Raw genomic sequence first — 22,850 nt, forward strand, 5'->3', positions numbered from 1 at the left:
TGACTCTGAACAAGAAAAATGGCATGAGGCTATGGAACACGAACTGGACTGTTTAAAGAAACTTAATGTGTTCCAAAAGGTGGAGCCTCCTAACAAGAAGAAAGTCATTGGCACACGCTGGGTGTATAAAGTCAAACAAAAACCTAATGAGGAAAAGCTGTATAAAGCTAGACTCGTAGCTCAAGGATTCTCTCAAGTTTATCCGGATGACTACACAGACACATACTCACCCACAGTCAGAAATGAAAGTGTCAAGATTGCCCTAATCACTGCTGTTGCTTTGGGTTTAGAGGTTTTTCAGTTCGATGTAGAGACTGCCTATTTGAACGCTGATCTGAATGAAGAGATCTACGTCAAGGGTGCTCCCGGATTCCAGAACCGAGAAGGAGAGGTTTGGTCTCTCAGCAAGTCTTTATATGGCCTCAAGCAGAGCGCCCTCTGCTGGTACAAATTATTATCCCAAAAGCTAAATTCAATGGGCTTTATTAAGTCCGAATCTGATGGATGCGTGTTCACAAAAGGGCAAGGTAAGACTTATGAAATTGTTCTTGTTTATGTTGATGATATTGTTTATGTGGGTCTCAATGAAAGCACTAGTCAAACTTTTGCTAAGGGCCTTGAGAAACATTTCACCTTGAAAAGCCTAGGGCATATCAATGATTATCTAGGTGTTCAGTTTGAGAAAACTGAGAAGGGGTTCTCTCTTTCACAAGAAAGTAAGGTTGACCAGCTTTTGCAAAATTGTAACATGTCTGATGCGCATACTTGTCGTTCTCCTATGCAAACTGACTTTTACAGGTTAACCCGAGAAGAGTATCCTGATTTTGAGAACAAAACATTGTACCGGTCAGTGATTGGATCGCTATTGTACATCAGCAGCTGGACGAGACCTGACATTTCACTGAGTGTGAATCTACTGTCCAGATACGTTGGGAAAGCTACCACGTTTCATTGGTCTTGCATAAAGAAGCTGCTCAAATACATGAAGCTCACGAAAGGCAAGAAGCTGTACCTTGAGCCAGATCATGTTGGGTACCCTGAAGTGATTTGTTATGCTGATGCTGACTGGGCAAGTGACACAGAAACACGAAAAAGTACTTCTGGTTATATCATGTTTTTAAATGGTTGTCCTTTCTTTTGGAAAGTTAGGCAGCAGAAGTTTATTTCTTGCTCTTCAACTGAATCTGAATATGCATGTGTTTCTGATTGCTGTAATGCATTAATGTCTCTGTTTCCTCTCATTGATAGTATTTGGAAAGGTCCTATGACACCAATTGTTATTATGGAGGATAATATTTCAGTTGCATTCATTGCTGAAGCTGAATTTGTTGGAGCTCGTTCACGGCACATTCACATCCGGTATCAAAATATCAGAGAGAAGGTGAAAGATGGTTTCGTGAAATTTCAGTATGTGGCTACTACTGAGCAGATCGCTGACTTGCTGAATAAGCCATTGCCAGCTGATCAACATGAATACCTCACCAACAAAATGTGCCTTAAGTGAATTGATGTCTTGATGTCCTGATGTCCCTGTCTCTGATGACTGACAAAGAAGGGGTGTCGCGCTGGAAATTGCCAGCCCCCAACGACATTAAGAAACATCCAGTAGTTAGAGAGTTAATTCTGTCTAGTAAGGTAACTCCTCCTGTGTGATGTAACCTGTTTGCTCACATCCCCTCTTTCTGATGAAGAAGGGCGGTCTCTATCGAGAGTCCATTGTTCTTTAAAACTTTCCGGTTCATCTTTTCTTAGCTACAAGATGTGCCATCTTTGTCTCTCAAGACAATTATTATTTTATGCTTTTTAAATAAAGTAACTTGTTCATTGGCACTTCAGATCACAGAGAAGGAGAGGAAGGTAGTCCTTTTTTACTTTTTGCATTTTGCATTTTTGGAATTCAAGGAGAAGGGGGAGATTTAACTGGCTGTAACAGACAAAGGGAAGGATAAAAACAGGAAAAAGCCATTTTAATTTGCACTTCAGATCACAGAGAAGGAGAGGAAGGTAGTCCTTTTTTACTTTTTGCATTTTGCATTTTTGGAATTCAAGGAGAAGGGGGAGATTTAACTGGCTGTAACAGACAAAGGGAAGGATAAAAACAGGAAAAAGCCATTTTAATTTGCACTTCAGATCACAGAGAAGGAGAGGAAGGTAGTCCTTTTTTACTTTTTGCATTTTGCATTTTTGGAATTCAAGGAGAAGGGGGAGATTTAACTGGCTGTAACAGACAAAGGGAAGGATAAAAACAGGAAAAAGCCATTTTAATTTGCACTTCAGATCACAGAGAAGGAGAGGAAGGTAGTCCTTTTTTACTTTTTGCATTTTGCATTTTTGGAATTCAAGGAGAAGGGGGAGATTTAACTGGCTGTAACAGACAAAGGGAAGGATAAAAACAGGAAAAAGCCATTTTAATTTGCACTTCAGATCACAGAGAAGGAGAGGAAGGTAGTCCTTTTTTACTTTTTGCATTTTGCATTTTTGGAATTCAAGGAGAAGGGGGAGATTTAACTGGCTGTAACAGACAAAGGGAAGGATAAAAACAGGAAAAAGCCATTTTAATTTGCACTTCAGATCACAGAGAAGGAGAGGAAGGTAGTCCTTTTTTACTTTTTGCATTTTGCATTTTTGGAATTCAAGGAGAAGGGGGAGATTTAACTGGCTGTAACAGACAAAGGGAAGGATAAAAACAGGAAAAAGCCATTTTAATTTGCACTTCAGATCACAGAGAAGGAGAGGAAGGTAGTCCTTTTTTACTTTTTGCATTTTGCATTTTTGGAATTCAAGGAGAAGGGGGAGATTTAACTGGCTGTAACAGACAAAGGGAAGGATAAAAACAGGAAAAAGCCATTTTAATTTGCACTTCAGATCACAGAGAAGGAGAGGAAGGTAGTCCTTTTTTACTTTTTGCATTTTGCATTTTTGGAATTCAAGGAGAAGGGGGAGATTTAACTGGCTGTAACAGACAAAGGGAAGGATAAAAACAGGAAAAAGCCATTTTAATTTGCACTTCAGATCACAGAGAAGGAGAGGAAGGTAGTGGCCCGCGCGCCTAACGGCGCGCGAATCATATAACTATAAACCAAAATCAGCAAAGTTTGGTAGCAATAGGGGTTGTGGATTTTATTGCTAAGTACTTGTATTTCAATACATTGTTAAGATGACTGGCTTGGTGCAGTGTAACACTTGTTTGGCTGTTGTCTTCCGTAGTACCTTGTGGAACTTGGGGTACTGCCCTCTTTGCATTAGGACATCTAGGTTAGATGGCCAGATCTCTAGATTGCAGTCCTTAGTTTGTAGCTTGCAGTCAGAAGTGGAAAGATTGTCCCAGCCACGTGCTGTAATGCAGTCATGTGTCCAGCCTCCACTTCCACAGCGCCCCCCGAGGAGGAGGGCTGTGTGGACAACTGTCGGTTCAGGAAGATTGCGTGCAGTTGAGCAAAAACATAGTAATTTTGGTCTCTCTTTATCGAATTCCTATACTGTTCTTGCGGATTTAAATAGTAAGGATGTTGGAGATATTAGCAAGGCCCCTCAGGCAGAGAATGAGGGGATATTCAAAGGGGAAGTTGTTGTAAATGTCACCAAACAATCAAGTGCAGTTAGTAGAAATATAAAGAGGACACATTTTCTTGTGGGTGATTCGACTGTTAGAGGTGTTGATTTGGGACAGAGTAAGGACGTGGTGAAGGTGCTGAGGTGTCTCCCAGGGGCCACTGCCAGCAGGGACAGGAGGAGGATTACAAACATTGTCAAGGCTGTGAGTAAAGGTAATAACATTGATGTGGTGGTGCATCTTGGCACAAATGATTTGTCCCAGAGAAATGTCAATGTAGTAAAAAGAGATTTTCAATGTCTAAGTGTGGAGCTGGGTAAAATAGCAGATTCAGTGACTTTCTCAGAGGTGTTACCAGTTTGTGGGCAAGAGGATAAAACAACGTGTATCATAGAGTTTAATGTGTGGTTAAAGCAGTGGTGTAAAGCTGAAGGTTTTGGCTATGTAAGTCATGATGTCAGTAGGTGGTCTAATAGGGAGTTGTTTAAGAGGGATGGTTTGCATCCATCATACAGAGGTACCCAGGTACTCGGTGAGGAATTCAGAACTTTTTTGGACAGGCATTTAAACTAGGTAAAGGGGACAGAGATGTAACTGGTGTGGGTGATTTCTGTCCCCGACCAATGAGGATAAAGCAGTTTTTGGAAGCTTATGAAAAGGGAGCTGCATATAAAATAGATGTAGTTGTTGATGATAAGGGGCAAACTAATAATGAAAATAATGTTCTTCGTGTAATGTGCACGAATGCTCGAAGCTTGAGCAACAAGCTCTGTGAATTAATGGCCATAATATCTAGAGATAATTTGGACCTGGTTGCCATAACTGAGACATGGTTTAAGGATTCTAATGAATGGGAAATATCCATACCAGGATATACACTGTATAGGAAGGATAGAATAGAGAGAAGGGGAGGTGGAGTAGCCATTTATGTTAAAGAAACTCTAAAAACAACACTAATTCAAAATACATGTCAAGATCTAGAGACCCTCTGGATTTGCATGCAAAATAAAGACGGTTCTGTCATTAGAATTGGGGTGATCTATAGGCCTCCAGGGCAATCTGAGGAATATGACAACAAGATGGTGGATGAAATTACCCAAATGGCAGTAAAGGGAGATATTGTGGTTATGGGTGATTTCAACATGCCTGATGTTGACTGGAATATCCCCAGTGCCCTTACATGCAAAAGTAAGAATATAGTAGAGGCCTTTACAGGAGCAGCTCTGGCACAGCTGGTTAAGACACCAACTAGAGGGGAGAATATTCTAGATTTAGTTTTTACAAATGGGAATTGGGTTTCAGATGTCAAGGTGGGAGAAAATTTAGGTTGCAGTGACCATCTATGTTTGTGGTTTGATGTAAAAACTCATTGTGAGCAATCCTATAATGCAACCAAAGTATTGGATTTCAGAAAAACAAATTTTAATGCAATGGGGGAATATTTAGATAATGAATTAAAGGGGAGGGATAAAATGGCAGGAGCGAGCACCCAGTGGACTGTATTTAAAAAGGCCATCTTAAAAGCCACTGGACTGTATGTAAGACAAATAACTAAAGGTAAAAGGAAGAAGAAACCGCTATGGTTTAGCAATGATGTAAGGACTATAGTCAATGAAAAAAAGGCTGCCTATAGGAGGTATAAAGAGTCTGGAAGTATAGCTGATAGGGAGGTGTATAAAATGAGACAGAAGGAGGCGAAACAGATAATATATGCTGCTAAAGCCTCAAAAGAGGAAGAAATTGCCAAATCTCTAAAGAAGGGAGATAAAACCTTCTTCAGATATATTAGTGATAAGAAGAAGAAAAACTGCGGCATCACGAAGCTTAGTACCGGGAAAAATACATGCATTAATGGGAATAAGAAGATCGCTGACCATTTCAATAGCTACTTCTGTTCAGTTTTCTCAAAAGACACCTTACAAAATAATACTATAGAGGGATATAGCATTGCTTCCAACTGTACGGATTCAGCTCCAGTGATCTTAGAAGCCGATGTCTTAGAAGAACTTGAACGATTAAAGATAAATAAGGCAATGGGTCCAGATGGCATCCACCCCAGAGTTCTTAAAGAACTCAGATCTGTCATTGCTACCCCCCTGACTGATTTGTTTAACCAATCCTTGTTAACAGGAGATGTTCCTGAGGATTGGAGAATGGCAAGTGTTGTGCCTATCCACAAGAAGGGCAGTAGAGAAGAAGCTGGTAACTACAGGCCAGTTAGCTTGACATCAGTTGTCGTTAAAATGATGGAGACTCTACTGAAAAAGAGGATAAATCAGCACCTAAAAAACAATAACTTATTGGACCCAAATCAGCATGGCTTTACTGAAGGCAAATCATGTCAGACTAATCTCATTGATTTCTTTGACTATGTCACAAAGGTGTTGGATGAAGGTGGTGCCGTGGATATTGCATACCTGGACTTCAGCAAAGCCTTTGATACGGTTCCACATAAAGAGCTGATAGATAAATTAGTGAAGATTGGACTTAATCCTTGGATAGTTCAATGGATTTGCAGCTGGCTGAAGCATAGACACCAGAGGGTTGTTGTGAATGGCGAGTATTCTGAGCAGAGTCAGGTTACAAGTGGTGTGCCACAAGGGTCTGTTCTGGGTCCTATTCTTTTTAATATGTTTGTGAGTGACATAGGGGAAGGTCTGGTAGGGAAGGTTTGCCTATTTGCCGATGACTCTAAAGTGTGCAATAGGGTTGATATTCCTGGAGGCGTCGGCAATATGGTAAATGATTTAGCTTTACTAGATAAATGGTCAAAGCAATGGAAACTGCAGTTTAATGTTTCCAAATGTAAAATAATGCACTTGGGGAAAAGGAATCCTCAATCTGACTATTGTATTGGCAGTTCTGTGTTAGCAAATACTTCAAAAGAAAAGGATTTAGGCATAGTGATTTCTGACAGTCTCAAAATGGGTGAACAGTGCAGTCAGGCAGTAGGGAAAGCAAGTAGGATGCTTGGCTGCATAGCTAGAGGTATAACAAGCAGGAAGAGGGAGATTATGATCCCGCTATATAGAATGCTGGTGAGACCACATTTGGAATACTGTGTTCAGTTCTGGAGACCTCACCTACAAAAAGATATTGACAAAATTGAACGGGTCCAAAGACGGGCTACAAGAATGGTGGAAGGTCTTAAGTATAAAACGTATCAGGAAAGACTTAATGAACTCAATCTGTATAGTCTGGAGGATAGAAGGAAAAGGGGGGACATGATCGAAACATTTAAATATGTTAAAGGGTTAAATAAGGTCCAGGAGGGAAGTGTTTTTAATAGGAAAGTGAACACAAGAACAAGGGGACACAATCTGAGGTTAGTTGGGGGAAAGATCAAAAGCAACATGAGAAAATATTATTTTACTGAAAGAGTAGTAGATCCTTGGAACAAACTTCCAGCAGACGTGGTAGATAAATCCACAGTAACTGAATTTAAACATGCCTGGGATAAACATATATCCATCCTAAGATAAAATACAGAAAATAGTATAAGGGCAGACTAGATGGACCATGGGGTCTTTTTCTGCCGTCAGACTTCTATGTTTCTATGTTTCTATGTTCATTCGAACATGCTTTGTCTGTACTTCAATACCCATCGCCTTTGGAAGCTCCCGGCTCACTCCTCACGGGCTGAGCGCCTTGTCTAAGGTAAGGGGTCTCTCCATTCCGACAGAGAGGCCCCGCAGATCTCATCACCTGGGGCCGAGGTTACGCCGCGGTACTAGAGGATCGTGTTTTTTGGGTTCCAGGACGGCACGTACGCCCGCTTTTGCCAAAAACTAAAGAAAAGAAGGAATCCATCCCTGCCCTCTCTGAGCGCTGTATCTTTGATTGATGATGTCTGCATCAGCTACAGAGCCTGTCTCCATGCCCGCCCAGGAATCCGGACTGCATCAACCTCCTACCTATGATGAAGTTTTTCGTGATCCTTCGGAATACCCCCTTCCTCAAGGATGCCCTGTTTTACGCATTCGCAAATGCCCACCACCATGTCATTCTTTGGGAGGGATTAAATGGACCCATGTCATATATGTCATTTTTCTTGCATGCTTTTATTTTTGTGTTTTTTGTTTAATTTTTCTTATTGCCCTAGTTACCTGTTCCCATGCTCCCGCTTACACCCGCCCGACGTTCTGTGGACCTGCAACAACGGATGGAGTATAATATTTGGCTACGTCTCGCAAATCTTTCCAACTTGTCTACATTTTGTTTGTTGCAAACTGTTGATATGCATATGATTCTTGGACATTGTCTGATTCCTATATGTACCCCCCTTTCTGTGTTCCTTAATGACTCCTCTTTGTCGATGTTTTCAACTGCCCAGGAACTACAATACACCCGGTATTATGAGTGGGGTCCCACGTCATATCGTCTCCCTTCTGGAGCAATGTCATTATATACCCCTCACGTTGCCATAGGAGCAAATGTGACGTGTGCCCGTATTGTTAATTGTTCTACCCATCGGTCCCACCCAGGCTGCTTGAAAATGTCATCTGCCACGTGGGAGCACAATTGTTCATCCATTCAAAATGTATCTTTTGCCTATGGTCATGTGCTGCTGCCTCCAGGATGGTTTTTTACATGTGGCGATATTCCAGCAAACCTATCAGAAACCGTCTGTAGCCTTACTCGTCTAATCCCTGTTTTTCCCTCCAAGGAGGAAGTACTTTTGTCTTAACATTACCGGCAATGCAGAGACACTACTCCCTTGGATGACACTTGTGATAGTAACCTCGCCTTATTGAACAAAGCTGAATATACCTCCTTAGCTGTTTCACTTGTAGGAGTGCCCGCACTAGCACTGTATAATCAGTGTTTGATAGGAAAGCTTGCCTGTGCCTTGGCAAAAGATATTAATAGAACCTCCATTGCCTTGGCTGCTTTAAATGAAGAACAATCTGACCTAAGACATGCTATACTAGATAACAGAGCTGCCATAGACTTTTTACTGTTACTCCATCATCAGGGTTGTCAGGCAGTTAAGAACATGTGTTGTTTCAATCTCACTGATAACTCTGCCACCATAGAAGAACAGATAAAGCAGATGAAGCAATTGGTGGATAACATAGGTGCAGATATACTACCCAATTGGTGGAATGCTCTATGGTCATGGCTTCCGGATGGCTCATGGTTAAGGTTAATTTTTATGTATATGATTGGTATTATTTCAGCCGCTATATTAATATGTTGTTTTATCCAATGTATTACTTTCCTTGTTGTCTATGTGTCGTTCTGCCTTTGTTCACAATGTATTGTATGAGTCTGCTCAACCTCTCATGGCCTCCTTCGAACCGTATTATGATGATCCAACAAACACGAAGGAACCTTTCCACTTCCCCAGCGATGAATAAATAGAAACAGAGCACTGACTTGGGTACTTGCATTCAAACATAAATAAAATGGAGGAGATATAGCTGCCATAGCATGTTAGGATAGGATTACACTATATCTGGACTTCTAACAACAAATGCCTTATATATTCCGATTCCGTTAGCCAGGACAGGACTGCACGTAGGTCACATAATGTGAGTCTGCATTTCTGGTGAAATCTGCTTAAGGAAGTGACTGGCCATAAAACAGTTCAAGCAACTCTCCTCGGATAACAAGAATGTGTCAACAGGAGAAGAACTGTGTGATCAAAAAACGCAATTTACATTGCCTGGGGTAAACAGGATGAAGGCTGTGATAAAAGACCTTGCTTTGTGGTAAACAGGAGATAGCTGTGTTAAACAACAAAAGGTCCCAGGAAATTGGCCATGAGAAACATTTGCTTAGTAGAAACTAGTTACGTGCCATATGGAGATGGGAAGGACTCGGAAGTTGTGTCTTCTCTTAGAGTTACGTTATTGGATGTTTGTATATCACTTGACATGTATGTGTAATCATTCCCATTTGCATATTCCCCCAATAAAAGGAGGTGCACAGCTCAATACTGTGTCATTTCACCCAGAGAGAGATGTGTCCAAGTCTTCTTTCTAGGATTCGCGTTTGTGAGTGACCCCCCATGGCTGGGGTTGCTCTAAGTCCCTCTGAAGACATCGTTCCCCTCAGGGACTTTGCAGCAACCTCAGAAGGGTTAAACAAGACAGAGGAAGAAGAGGGGGGGAGAGAACAAAATTTAAAAATATAACATCAACGTCAGTTTTTTCATCATATATTAAACATTTTATATTTTAATTTTTCTCAACTTTGAACACAAACAAGGGGATAAACAAGATTAAACAAGAGTTAGAAAAGGGGAGAAAGGAAGTTGGTGATCATTACAGCTCGTAAAGTACCCTCATTATCTCCCTCACCTCGTCCTCAAGCTCTGGTGGGACGATGAACTCATCCTCTGGATCCGGCTGAGCTGGAGCAGAAAAATAGCCCCCCCTCCTCCTGGGTGGCGCATCACCTGCTATGTGAATTCTGTTGTGGCTCCTGTCCTGAGCAACGACGCAGCCATTGCGTCGGCGGCACCCATTTGTAGCAGTGTTGGATGCCTCGTCTTCTGCGTTTGTGACTTCTGTGGCTGGGTCATGGTGGATGTCCACTGTCACTTCCATTCTGCTAACATGGATTGGATCTTCATCGTCCGTGTCTGACTGTGGATCATAGGGCTGCTGCCATGGGAAGGAGTTGGCATGCCACGGTGGTAGGCGCGCACAGCGATGTACAGTAGGGTAAGCCACCTGAGGTGGCTCGTCGGAGGCCGTGCCGCTGCTCACCGAAGGCATCCCCAAAACATCAGACTGAGGGAAGCTGATGGGGGATTAACACAAAAAAATTGTTACTTAGTCTGCTAACAAAATGTCCACAAGAAAACAATCAAGATTGGGATGCACCAAGGACTCTACATTTCCGTACTGTAGCAAAACAATACAAATGTAACCTTGGCAACCAGTCTCCCAAATAGAGCATTATAAATAGAAATGATATGTAATTTGCACTGAAGGCTTTTTTCAAACCATAACCCGTGCATTGCAACTCAAGGATTCCACTGCATTCTGAAAGTGAGGAATAGCTTCCATTTATAAAGGAAGTTCAATTTCATGGTGCTTATTCAAAAGTATGATTTCCAGACCTGACACACTCTCCTTATTCATGTTACCACAGGCACATGCAAGAATTTGCCATTCTGCACTCGGAGAAAATGTACAGAGTGGGATACTAGGTTTGTTCTTTCAGTCATTCCCTGCACTTTTCAAAACAGCATATCCTCAAAGGCTTGCCATATTTAAATTTAGATTTGTAGGGCAGGCAAAAAGTGGCCTTGTGTGACTTACCCGAGTATAATGCGATGCTGGGGAAGTCATATTTGTTAAAGCTGTCAGAAATACTACTAACTTGGGTAGGAAACTTAATCGGCAAGACTAAATAATCTACACAGCTTTTAGAAAAGAAGTAAAGACGCTGTGTCAGTAGGCCTGGAATTTCTCAGTTTTGACACCTAGGTTAAAAATAGCTCCCTAGCAAAGAATGTGAGGAATGGTAGCTGTGCCAAGTTGTAAGGAACTTCAAAGCAGCTTAACTGGTCCTCCCTCTAACAGGAATGCACAAGCTGACACTCCGGCATTGTCAAAATATGGCTGCAGAATTTTTTTTCTTGGTAGGACAGGAGGGCCAAAATGAATAAAAACAGGGGAAGCCATGTCAATTAGCTTACCGTATTCTTCGGACTATAAGACGCACCGGTATATAAAATGCACCAAGATTTCAAAGAGGTAAGTAAGAAAAAAAACCTCTGTGTGCCCCATTTTTTTTGCAAAAAATATGGTGGGTAAAGGGTTTGGGAGACCTGCAGAGAGCTCCTGGGAGCTGAAGGCAAAAATGCACCTGGTTTTGCAAAAAAAAAAAAAAAAGGGGGACATTATTTGCCCTTTTTTCAGATAAAGGGGGAGTGTTTTTGCCTTTTTCTAGCCCCCAGGAGCTCTCTGCAGGCTTCCCAGATCCTCTGCCCACCCCATTTTTGCAAAAAAACGGGCTCATTTTTTGCAATAATGAGATACTGGGACAGGGCTTCTGGAGTCCAAAAATGGCTGTATTCGGTGTATAAGACACACCGAAAATGCCACCCTCTTTTGGGGGGAACTGCGTCTTTATACTCCGAAAAATACGGTAATTGAATATCTATCAGATCAATTCACTTTTAGATTGATCTCGCTTTGTTTAGTACACCATTTCACTCTCCAAAATTTGCATGGACTGCTCTAAAAGCATAGAGAGTTGTTTACACACAGAGCAGAGGTGACACCATGGCCTTTGGAACATCACCAAATGTTCCCCCCCAACCCTGACTTTCCGATTTATACACACACAATTTGTGAGCCTGTAAGATTATATCTCTTTCTAATTAAGATTTTTATTTTATTTTAACATGTATGCTTGTTTATTTTGCACCCCTCTTTTTTTATATACTGCTGCCTGCAAAGATTGCTGAATGTTACACTTATCACCCCTCCAGATCTGGTTGCTCAGTAGCAGGTGTGGGCTCCAGCCGGAACACTAAATTTGGCTCGCCACCATGACTCATGAGTGCTTGTGGGGCCATCGCGATTTTGCACGAAGCCACAGGTGTGCCCATGTTTCGGTGAGGCTTTTTGCTTCCGTGCATGCCGAAATACGGGCACATCTGCGGCTCCGTGCGTGATTTTGCTATTTCCAGAGGTGCAGAAGCAAAATCGTGCTGGCCCCGCAAGAGGCGAGCCCAATTTAGTATTCCAGCTAGCAGCCCACCCTTGCTCAATAGACCATCTAATGCATTGATTGATTGATTGATTGTTGAAAGGGACCTTGCAAGTCATCAAGTCCAACCCCCTGCTTAAGCAGGAAATCCTACAGCATCCCAGCCAAATGACAGTCTAAACTCCTCTTGAAAATGTCCAAAGTTGGGGAGTTCACAACCGCTGGCAGGCCGTTCCACTGGTTGATCGCTCTGACCGTCATGAAGTTTTTCCTTATTTCTAGGTTGAATCTCTCAGCTTCCAACCGTTGTTCCTCGTCTGGCCCTCTGGTGCCCTCAAAAGCAGCGTGACCACCCTCCTCTCTGTGACAACCCCTCAAGTACCTTTGGACTGCTATCATGTCCCCCCGGCCCTTCTTTTCTCTAGGCTATCCATGCCCAGTTCCAACAATCTCTCTTCATAAGTCTTGTTTTCTAGTCCCTTAATCATTTTTGGTTGCTCTTTTCTGCACCTTCTCCAGAGTTTCTATGCCTCTTTTGAATGTCTCTTTTGAAGCCATGGTTAAGTTAGATCCAACAGAAGCACACACACACACACACACACACACACACACACACACACGCAGGTGAAAATATGGGAAAAAGAGAAAATCAGGCTTGCAAGTGATTTTGAACAGCTTACTTGTTCTTAATTCCGGATGCTTCAGTATAACCATGGCTCCACACTGCTGGGGCTCCATAGACATCTCCGGCAGAAGGCTGGTCAATCTTGAAGCAACTAATGTTACTACAAAGAGAAACAAAAACGCTCAAGCATCCATACTTCAAAAGAAAAGGAAGCAGTCCCCATTCTTTTCTGCTAATCTTGTGTCATGTTTGTAGGTTATATTTTAGGTCACTAGGCGAGAATGTATTTATAATAGCAGTGATGAGAGTTCTGAATATGCAAGAAAAAAGACCATTATATATTTTTTACTCTGCTTTGCTAAAAAGAAAAAAAAGTGTTGTCAAATATGATATTAAAAAAGAGGAAATTATAAATATTAATAATAAGGTAAATTAATTAGTTGCCTGAATAGGGTATTACAAAAAATAAACAGCTAGGCACAGATGAAAATGGTTTCCACTCCAACACATTCTGACATAATTGCATTTTTAATTCCTGCATTTCACCATATTTATTTTTCAGTAAAAGTGTTAAACTTGTAGTCATCCAGTCATTTGTGTGTGTGTGTGTGTGTGTGTGTGTGTGTGTGTGTTTCTGTAAGTGTTTCTGTTTGCATGTGTATAATCATAAATCCACACCCATATACCCTGCTTATGTTGGCCGCACTTACACACTTTCCTTTTGCCCATGGGCAACATTTTATCCTGCAATCCAGAAATCTGGTGGCAAACTTCACCCACACACTTGCCTGGATTTTAACTGCCATCACACACACACACACACAAAAAAGCCCCTGGAACTGTTTAAACGCTAGTGCTTAAAAACAAGTATAAAGTGCAATAGGCTGAATGAATCAATGTTTATTTTTATAAACAATATTTATTTTTTTTAAAAAGGAGAGCAAAACAAAACATATATGAGGACCCGGATTGTGGGAGCAATATGCTGGCTCTGTTAAAAAGTGCTATTGCTAACATGTTGTATAAGCCACCCTGAGTCTAAGGAGAAGGGAGGCATTAAAAAAAAATCGAATAAATATAAATAAATAAATATAATTTAACCTACTCTTATTAAATACACGACTCTTGCAGATTTGGATGCTACTGCTGCGGATCCTGAGATATACAGTGTTCCCTCGATTTTTGCAGGTCTGAACTTTGCAAAAAGTTTATACCACGGGTTTAAAAAAAATATTAATTAAAAAATACTTCACAGGGTTTTTTCTATATCACGGTTTTTCCCACCCGATGACGTTATGTCATCACCAAACTTTTGTCTGCCTCTAATAAATATTTTTTTAATAAACTTTAATAAATTAACATGGTAATAATCTAAATGGTTGCTAAGGGAATGGGAAATTGCAATTTAGGGGTTAAGGGAAGGCTTGTGATACTGTTCATAGCCAAAAATAGTGTATTTACTTCCGCATCTCTACTTCGCAGAAATTTGACTTTCGCGGGCGGTCTTGGAACGCATCCCCCGCGAAAGTAAAGGGAACATTGTGGAGGGAAAAACTGCCCTTTCTCCACCTTCTGGAAGGCCGAAAATCAGCTGGCCAGCGTGCACATGCATATTGGAGCTGACATAGGGCAACGCCTTTCATGCCCTCAGATATGGTTCATGCGTGTCCGTAGGTTCACCATCACAGGGATTTTACATAGTTTTGAATCTTTGGATTGTTTTTTCTTCTCATATTGATGGGACAGAGAGAGAACTAACCTAATAATGGAAAAAAATGCCACTCAGGATGGCTTTACCTCCTCCTCTTTGCTGGTGGTTTCCAACACTAGGAATGAGAAGGGGTTTGAGCCTATCTAGCTAGAGCAGTGGTTCCCAACCTTTTTTTGGCCATGCTCCACCTAAGAATCTCTAAACTCCTGAAGCCTCCCCCCCCCCCCATGACATATAATTGTTATTATTCAAAAAGTGAATTACTCACGCAGAGGAAGCTTAAAAGGCCATTAACTAGGTTTGAACAAGGTTCCAATTGCCCCCATTAAAAATGAAATTGCCCCCCTGTGGGGCGTGGGTCCTACGTTGGCAACCAGGGAGCTAGAGTCTGTTTAACTTGGCCATGCAGAAGTTAGGAAAAGCCACCACATGTCAAGATAAGATTCTTTATGAATGCCCTGAATGACACAATCCTAGGGGGGGGGGGGGGGAGAAACAGTGTGTTATCTTGGCCCTGAACTGGGAGCAGGAGATAATTAATTGTTGGCAAGCAGTACAATATGCCAAGGGTTGGGCTTTGACAAGTTTGTCAAAAGCAGTGGAGTTTCCAGAAGTGGCTGAAGATACTTCCTAAACTAAACAGGAATATTCTGTTCTAGGCACATTGGAATTCATGCAGGATATGTTTATTCAAATTACTAAAAGTAATGTAGAGATTAACAGAGAACCGAAGAAAGTGATCTCTGGCAAAACTCTTTGAAAAACGGCCGATACACATTTGCTCACAACTCATCCTAATTTGGCCACTGAAGACTGATTTTTGGAGCAGTCAAGACAACAAGCAGAATTCCTCAGAGCAATATGAGAGTGCAAACAAGGAAACCATTGTGCCATTCAAGAATGCAGTCAAAACCCACACAATTATTTCCTTGTACAGGAAATAAAGTTCACCAGGGGAGAACTTTGACCGTGACAAACCTCCAAGTCATGAGTCAGCAAACTCAGATTACATTATATTTGCAAGTTATGAGAGACAAAATAGCAGAATCTTTCAATATTTGATAAAGAGGCTTATCCTATTTTAGTATGATGTGCAAAAAAAACAACAACAACCAACGTGCTGTGTACGTAAGAACCTTCAACTCACATAAGAAACTTGACATTTTCTTGATAGGGCTGGTAGATTAAGCTGACAAATGTATGCAGCAGTAAAGCTATTGGAATCATCGGAGATATAAGTCAGGCTCATAAATATGTAAATAGAATAGAATAGAATAGAATTTTTATTCGCCAAGTGTGATTGGACACACAAGGAATTTGTCTTGGTGCATATGCGCTCAACGTACATAAAATAAAATATACATTTGTCAAGAATCATGTGGTACAACACTTAATGATTGTCATAGGGGTAAAATAAGTAATGAAGAAGCAATATTAATAAAAATCTTAGGATATACGCAACAAGTTACAGTCATACAGTCAACATGGGAGGAAATGGGTGATAGGAATGATGAGAAAAACTAGTAGAAGAGAAGTGCAGATTTAGTAGAAAGTCTGACAGTGTTGAGGGAATTATTTGTTTAGTAGAGTCTCTACTGTTGATACTGTGTTGTCTAGTATTGTGAGAGGTGGAAGGGTTTCTCTTAAAGTCTACCACCATTTCTACAGTTTTGAGTGTGTTCAGTTCTAGATTGTTCTGGTCACACCACAAGGATAGTTGTTCAACTTCCCGTCTGTATGCGGATTCATCGTTGTCTCGAATGAGTCCGATCACTGTTGTATCATCTGCAAACTTCAGTAGTTTAACAGATGGATCGTATGAGATGCAGTCATTAGTGTATAGAGAGAAGAGAAGTGGTGAGAGTAAACAGCCTTGGGGGGCACCTATGCTAATTGTACATATATCTGATGTGATTATTCCTAGCTTCACCTGCTGCTTCCTGTCTGTTAGGAAACTTGTGATCTTATAATCACTTTGGAAGGGACAAAGACATTTTGTTTCCTTTAGTTCTTCAGGATGCAGGATGAGGACTTGAACATTCAGCATAGCATAACAGGAGTAAGGGGACATGATCAGAGATCAAATCTCCAACCAGGAAACTCACTGGATGACTTTGAGAGCTGGTCACTCTCTCAACTTAAACTGGCGAAAAGACAGACATGAACAGAACCAAAAATGATTGGAGATGGAAAAAGTAAAACCAAAAAATCTGTTCAACTCCTATCTCCAAAACGTCGCTACAGAGCACTGCACACCAAGACAACTAGACAGAAGAACAGTTTTCCCCCCAAACGCCATCAGTCTGCTAAACAAATAATTCCCTCAACACTGTCAAACTATTTACTAAGTCTGCACTACTATTACTAATAGTTTTTTCTCATCATTCCTATCACCCATTCCCTCCCACTTATGACTGTATGATTGTAACTTGTTGCTTGTATCTTTAAGATGTTTATTAATATTGATTGTTTCCTGATTGCTTATTTATACCCTATCACAATCTTTAAGTGTTGTACCTCATGATTCTTGACAAATAAATCTTTTTTATGTACAGAGTATATGCACCAAAGACAAATTCCTTGTGTGTCCAATAACACTTGGCCAATAAAATAATTCCATTCTATTCTATTCTATAATAAAACAAAAAAATTGATTTCGCTCCTGCTTCTTGATTCTCTGGGTGGAAGATGAGTGGTGGGAAGTGCTATCCCTCTTCAAAATGAAAGTATAAAGGTCAGGAGAAAAAAGAAACTATTGTTCAAGGGTTCAAGGAGATCTTGGACAAGAACAAATAGGAACGATTAAAATATAAGGACTGGGCTCTGGGCTCTTATTTACCAAACCAGTTATTTACTGAATTTCAAAAGAAAAACAATCCTCCTGAACATAGTTATTTTAAAAAAAGGATGGTTGTTTACATAATAAATGCTTTTCCCCAAGTGCATCATGTACCCTTTTGCCTACTGTGTAATAATAACATGGACGGCTCCTTACTTCAGCACCTCCAAGGTTTTGTGATCCAGAACTAGATTGGAGTTTCCAGTCAGGTCCAGTTCCTGCAGCGTCGCAGGCAAAGTTTCAGGCAATTTGACTTTGGTCAGTTCATTACAGCTCAGGTCCACACACTGAAGAACAAAGGGAGAGTTAAAATAAACAGGCCATAGGTCTTTGGAACACAGAGGCCTAATTGTTACATAGACTGCTACAGTAAGAAATCAGAGTTCCAATTGCCACAAGTAACATGCACAGTAATAAACCAAGGTCTGGGACTGTACCATTATAGACCAAGGGTGGATTTCGCCGCTCGTGAACTTCACTATTGAGAAAACTATTACATAAATCCAAGAATGTAGAATAAGCGTTATTCCTTAATATCTCATTTCCGGTGGGTAAGTACAGTGGTACCTCTACTTATCAACCTAATTCGTTCCGTGACCAGGTTCTTAAGTATAAAAGTTTGTAAGAAGAAGCAATTTTTCCCATAGGAATCAATGTAAAAGCAAATAATGTGTGTGATTGGTGAAACCACAGGGAGGGTGGAGGCCCTGTTTCCTCCCAGGAGATTTCTAGAGAAGCCCCAAGGAGGCTTATCCTCGCCTTTTCCGACCCTGTTTCCTCCCAGGAGATTCCTAGAGAGGCTCCACGGAGACATCTCCCCGCCTTTTCCTGCCCTGTTTCCTCCCAGGAGATTCCTAGAGAGGCCCCACGGAGGTTTCTCCCCACCTTTTCCGGCCCCGTTCCCTCTCAGGAGATTCCTAGAGAAGCCCCAAGGAGGCTTATCCTCGCCTTTTCCGACTCTGTTTCCTCCCAGGAGAATCCTAGAGAGGCTCCACGGAGACATCTCCCCGCCTTTTCCTGCCCTGTTTCCTCCCAGGAGATTCCTAGAGAGGCCCCACGGAGGTTTCTCCCCACCTTTTCCGGCCCCGTTCCCTCTCAGGAGATTCCTAGAGAGGCCCCAGGGAGACTTCTCCCCGCCTTTTACCGCCCTTTATCCTCCCAGGAGATTCCTAGAGAGGCCCCACAGAGGCTTCTCCCCACCTTTTCCAGCCTTGTTTCCTCCCAGGAGATTCCTGGAGAAGTCCCATGGAGATGCAGGCAAAACCAAGTCCTCAGAGCCTTGTGAAAGAGAGTCAAAGTGGGAGTGGGGGCTGATCTAATTTCTGAAGGATAATGTTTGAAAAGGAGGGAGCCACCACAGAGAAGGCTCTTTTTCTGGGACCCACCAGATGTACCTCCTTAGGGGATGCAATTCCTTGCCTCTTCTCTCTAGTATGTGGGGTGGATGTGACAACCAGCACTTTGAATTGCACCCAGAATCAAATTGGCAACTAATGTACCTCCTATGGGAGAGGTATTACAGGTGCATACCTATGTCTGCACAAAACCAGGATGGCCACTGCAGTATGAACCAACTGGATCTTCCAGATGCTTTTCCCAATCCAGCTCCCATTATCCCATATTAGTACTATGAGATTGGAAGACATGAACCTTAACACATCAAAAAGGTAACATGTTGTGGAAGTCTGATTTAGCAGAATATATGATTCACAGACTGAGCTTCTGGGTTTATAGATAAGTAAAATTTGTCCCTAGACCAAATTCAACATTTAACATTTTAGAATATTACTCCCTACAGATTCTGATGCTAGCAGAATTGGGAAAAAACGCACATATTAACTGAAAAAAGTTTCACTTTAAACCACGGATATAAAAGCTAACAAAACATAGCATTATATGTTTTGTCCTGAAATGTCAAAATTCTCAACATCAGTAACCACAAGCATGCATTATGCAGCTGTGAGAGCAATCATGGACTTTCCCAGATATGCCCATGTCTCGTCAACACTTCACGGCTTGCACTGGCTGCCGATCAGTTTCCAGTCACAATTCAAAATGTTGGTTATGATCTATAAAGCCCTACATGGCATCGGATCAGAATATCTTCGGGACCGCCTTCTGCTGCACAAATCCCAACGACTGATTAGGTCCCACAGAGTTGGTCTTCTCTGGGTCCCGTTGACTAAACAATGCCGTCTGGCAGGACCCAGGGGAAGAGCCTTCTCTGTGGCGACCCCGGCCCTCTGGAATCAAACCCCCCCCCAAGATTAGGACTGCCCCCACTCTCCTTGCCTTTCGAAAGCTCCTAAAAACCCACCTATGTCGCCAGACATTGGGAAACTGATAAGGGGTGTATGGTTTTTTGTGTATGGTTTTTTATGTATGGATCGTTAGGTTGTGTGATTGTTTTTTTTATAAGAAGGGTTTTTAATTGTTTTTAACATTAGATTTGTACATTGTGTATTGTTGTTGTGAGCCGCTCCGAGTCCTCAGAGAGGGGCGGCATACAAATCTAATAAATGATGATGATGATGATGATGATGATTATTATTATTATTATATCTGAGATTAAACTCCAAGTAGTAGTATAATGGCCCATAATTGATACATAGGATTTCATTGTTAATTAACAATGACAAACAACTGTTAACTGTAAAATCAATTAGATAAATTCTCAACAATCCATTTTACTACCAGACCTTTTTAACAAAAAAAAGTTAAAAATGACACTTTCGTTTTTCCTGTTCATTGCATACATCAGGGGACGGGGGGACGGGATGGGTGGACGGGACTGGGGGAATCCGGTGTGTGTGGGGGGGGGGGGGTTACTGGTCTGTGGCCTGCTGGGAACTGGTTTATGCAAGAGGCGGGCAAATGAGCAAAGTTTCATCTGCGTATGCATGGGATCTAGGCTGCACATGAAACCATCCCTCCTCGGTCCCTGGAATACAATTTTTCCCCCCTGAAGCTAGAAGATAGATTAGGGGCCACTGGCATACACTATCTTTGGATGAATGCAGATGTACAAAGCTGAACTTCAAGTACAGCAATATATAATCTATACTCCTGATGTAGAGGTCAACATAAGAATTAGCTGGTTTATTCAAAGATACTTGAAAAATGTATCTCTCAATCTCTATTTTGATTTCCAAGAATGTTGCATATCGGATTGCAACTTGTCTCTTTGCTAATCAATCAAATCCCTTATTCTGATGTGCACTCAAATAACAATATATTGAGGTGTGTGGTTTTTTTAAACCAAAAGACATTATACAGTATTCATGTTTTTAAGGATGAATGAAGAGTACAAACAAATTATGCTTTCCATACCTATCTGGTTTAGTGTTCTCTTTGCTAGGAAACCCCGAGTAAGGTTTTAGGACTTGCTCATCAAAGAATACTGGGAAACATTTGCTTCTAAATCCTTAAGTACTATATCTTATCAGGTTTGGTAGCAACAACTGGAGTAAGTTTTGCAAAGAAGCATTTCTGTTCACTGTAATTTGTAATACAATTTTCGGAGAAAAGTATCCATTCTTTTGACATGCTAGATCTTGATACTCTCAAATATCCATGATGAAATTAAATGCTGATTTCTGTACAGGGAATAACAGAATGACCAGATTGCTGAATGCAATCCGGATAGTATTCTCCAGCTAAGGGATCAAATTATTGGTCAACCTGTGTTTGTGTCTCAAGCAAGCAAATCCTTTCTATAGCAAATGCAGTGGGTAATGTGGTTGTGTAATCATCCCAAGGGCTCACTAAGCAGCATTAATTAAATCAGCAATGACTTATAACATAACTTCTCTTCCCGTGCTTGTAACTCTTAGTTATTGTACGGTAAGCAAAATTTACAATACCAGGGAAGTCTGGTCACTTTGTGGTTTCAATGAGAGGACAAAAACATTGAACTCCACATGGTTGATAGATTTCTGCTTCTAGATGCTCATAAATCTCGATATATTTAAAAGCCAACATTATTCATGCCCTCAGAACACTTTTTATGTTCCACAGTGGATGTCAGAATCTCACGGCCTAGATCAGTGATGGCGAATGGAGCCATATCAGTGGCACCCGGAGCCATATCTGCTGGCATGCAAGCCATTGCCCTAGCTCAACCCTGTTGTGGTTCAGTCTGGGACCCCTCCGGGAATGGCTGACCTTCTGTCGGTTTCCAGCTCAGAGGGAGAGGCTGAGGAACAGGAGGTGCAGACTGACGAGGAAGAGGAATCCCAGGCTGAAGAAGAAGGACAGCCAGAGTCCCACCAGGGGGAGCTCTCCCCAGCAAGCAGCCTGGATTCCTTAGGGGAAAATGCTCAAGACATCATAGATATGCGACAAAGGAGAGCTAATCAGAGACGGACTCAATTGGCTAAGTATTTCCAGCATTAGAGGTCACAGCTGGGTTTGGGTGTGGTGCTCTTGGGAAAGGATAAAAGGCGGACCCACCCTTCCTGGCTTGTGGAGTTTTATCTTGGAGATTCGTGAGACCTGTCTGTGAACTTTGGTGGCTTACAATCCTGGTTTGTGCCTTGGACTATTGAAACCTTGGGGGTGTGTGCCAGCAAGAAGCTTGTGGTATTGACTGGACATCAGGACCCTGCTGTAACGTATTATAGCCTGTCTGTTGTGAAGACAGGTTTTCCTTTGTGCTTATTTTTTCCAGCTATAAAATACTTTTGGCTTTTACCAGAGTGTCTGGCTGTTTTTTCAGTTGGTGTTGAGGTCTGGGAAAACCCAGACAGAACAGTATAAAACTCCACCAACCACCAGACACCTGGTGCTCATTTTGGAGGGGTGGTTTGGTTGCTTTTTTCCTTGCTCTTTGCTGCTGGTTCCTTGTTGGACATCTTTTGTTTTTCGGCTTCCTGTTTTTGCCTGTCACCATGGATGTTTCTGCAGCTGACATGCAGGCTGTCTTTGCAGAGTTGCGAGGGGACATTGCTCAATTGACCCAGACAGTCTTGTTATTACAACGTCAAGTGGAGGTTTTGTCCCAGGCGGCCCCACCCCAGGCGGCACCTGTGGTACCACCTCCAGCACCTTTGCCCAGAAGGAAATGTTTTGTGGCGATGCCGGAAAAGTTCTGGGGGGACCGGCGGCTGTTTTCTGCGTTCCAGAGCCAGGTGCAGCTTTTTATCAACGCCCAGATGATGCACTTCCCAGGGGATGACCACAAGGTGGCATTTCTGTGTAGTTTATTGGCTGGCCCTGCAGCGTCGTGGGTGGCACCTTACCTGACCCGGGATGATCCGCTACTCCAGGACTACAATGCTTTCTGTGACTTGCTGCGTCACCAATTTGCGGACCCGGTGCAGGAACAAACGGCCACGCGGGCGCTGAAGCAATTACGCCAGGGTTCGCGCCCCCTGGTGGACTATATGGCTGACTTTAGGTCTCTGGCCGGGCAAGTCCAGTGGAATGAGGCTGCCCTGATCGAGGCCTT

General features: G+C 42.0%; 1 pseudogene; it reads right to left on the reverse strand.

The window, feature by feature from the left end:
* The window catches only part of LOC139165446 (PH domain leucine-rich repeat-containing protein phosphatase 1-like), a 54,573-nt pseudogene that overhangs the window by 12,142 nt on the left and 19,581 nt on the right, over positions 1–22,850 (reverse strand).

This window comes from Erythrolamprus reginae, chromosome 3 (genome assembly GCF_031021105.1).
Source record: "Erythrolamprus reginae isolate rEryReg1 chromosome 3, rEryReg1.hap1, whole genome shotgun sequence".
In the NCBI taxonomy this organism is placed as follows: domain Eukaryota; kingdom Metazoa; phylum Chordata; class Lepidosauria; order Squamata; family Dipsadidae; genus Erythrolamprus; species Erythrolamprus reginae.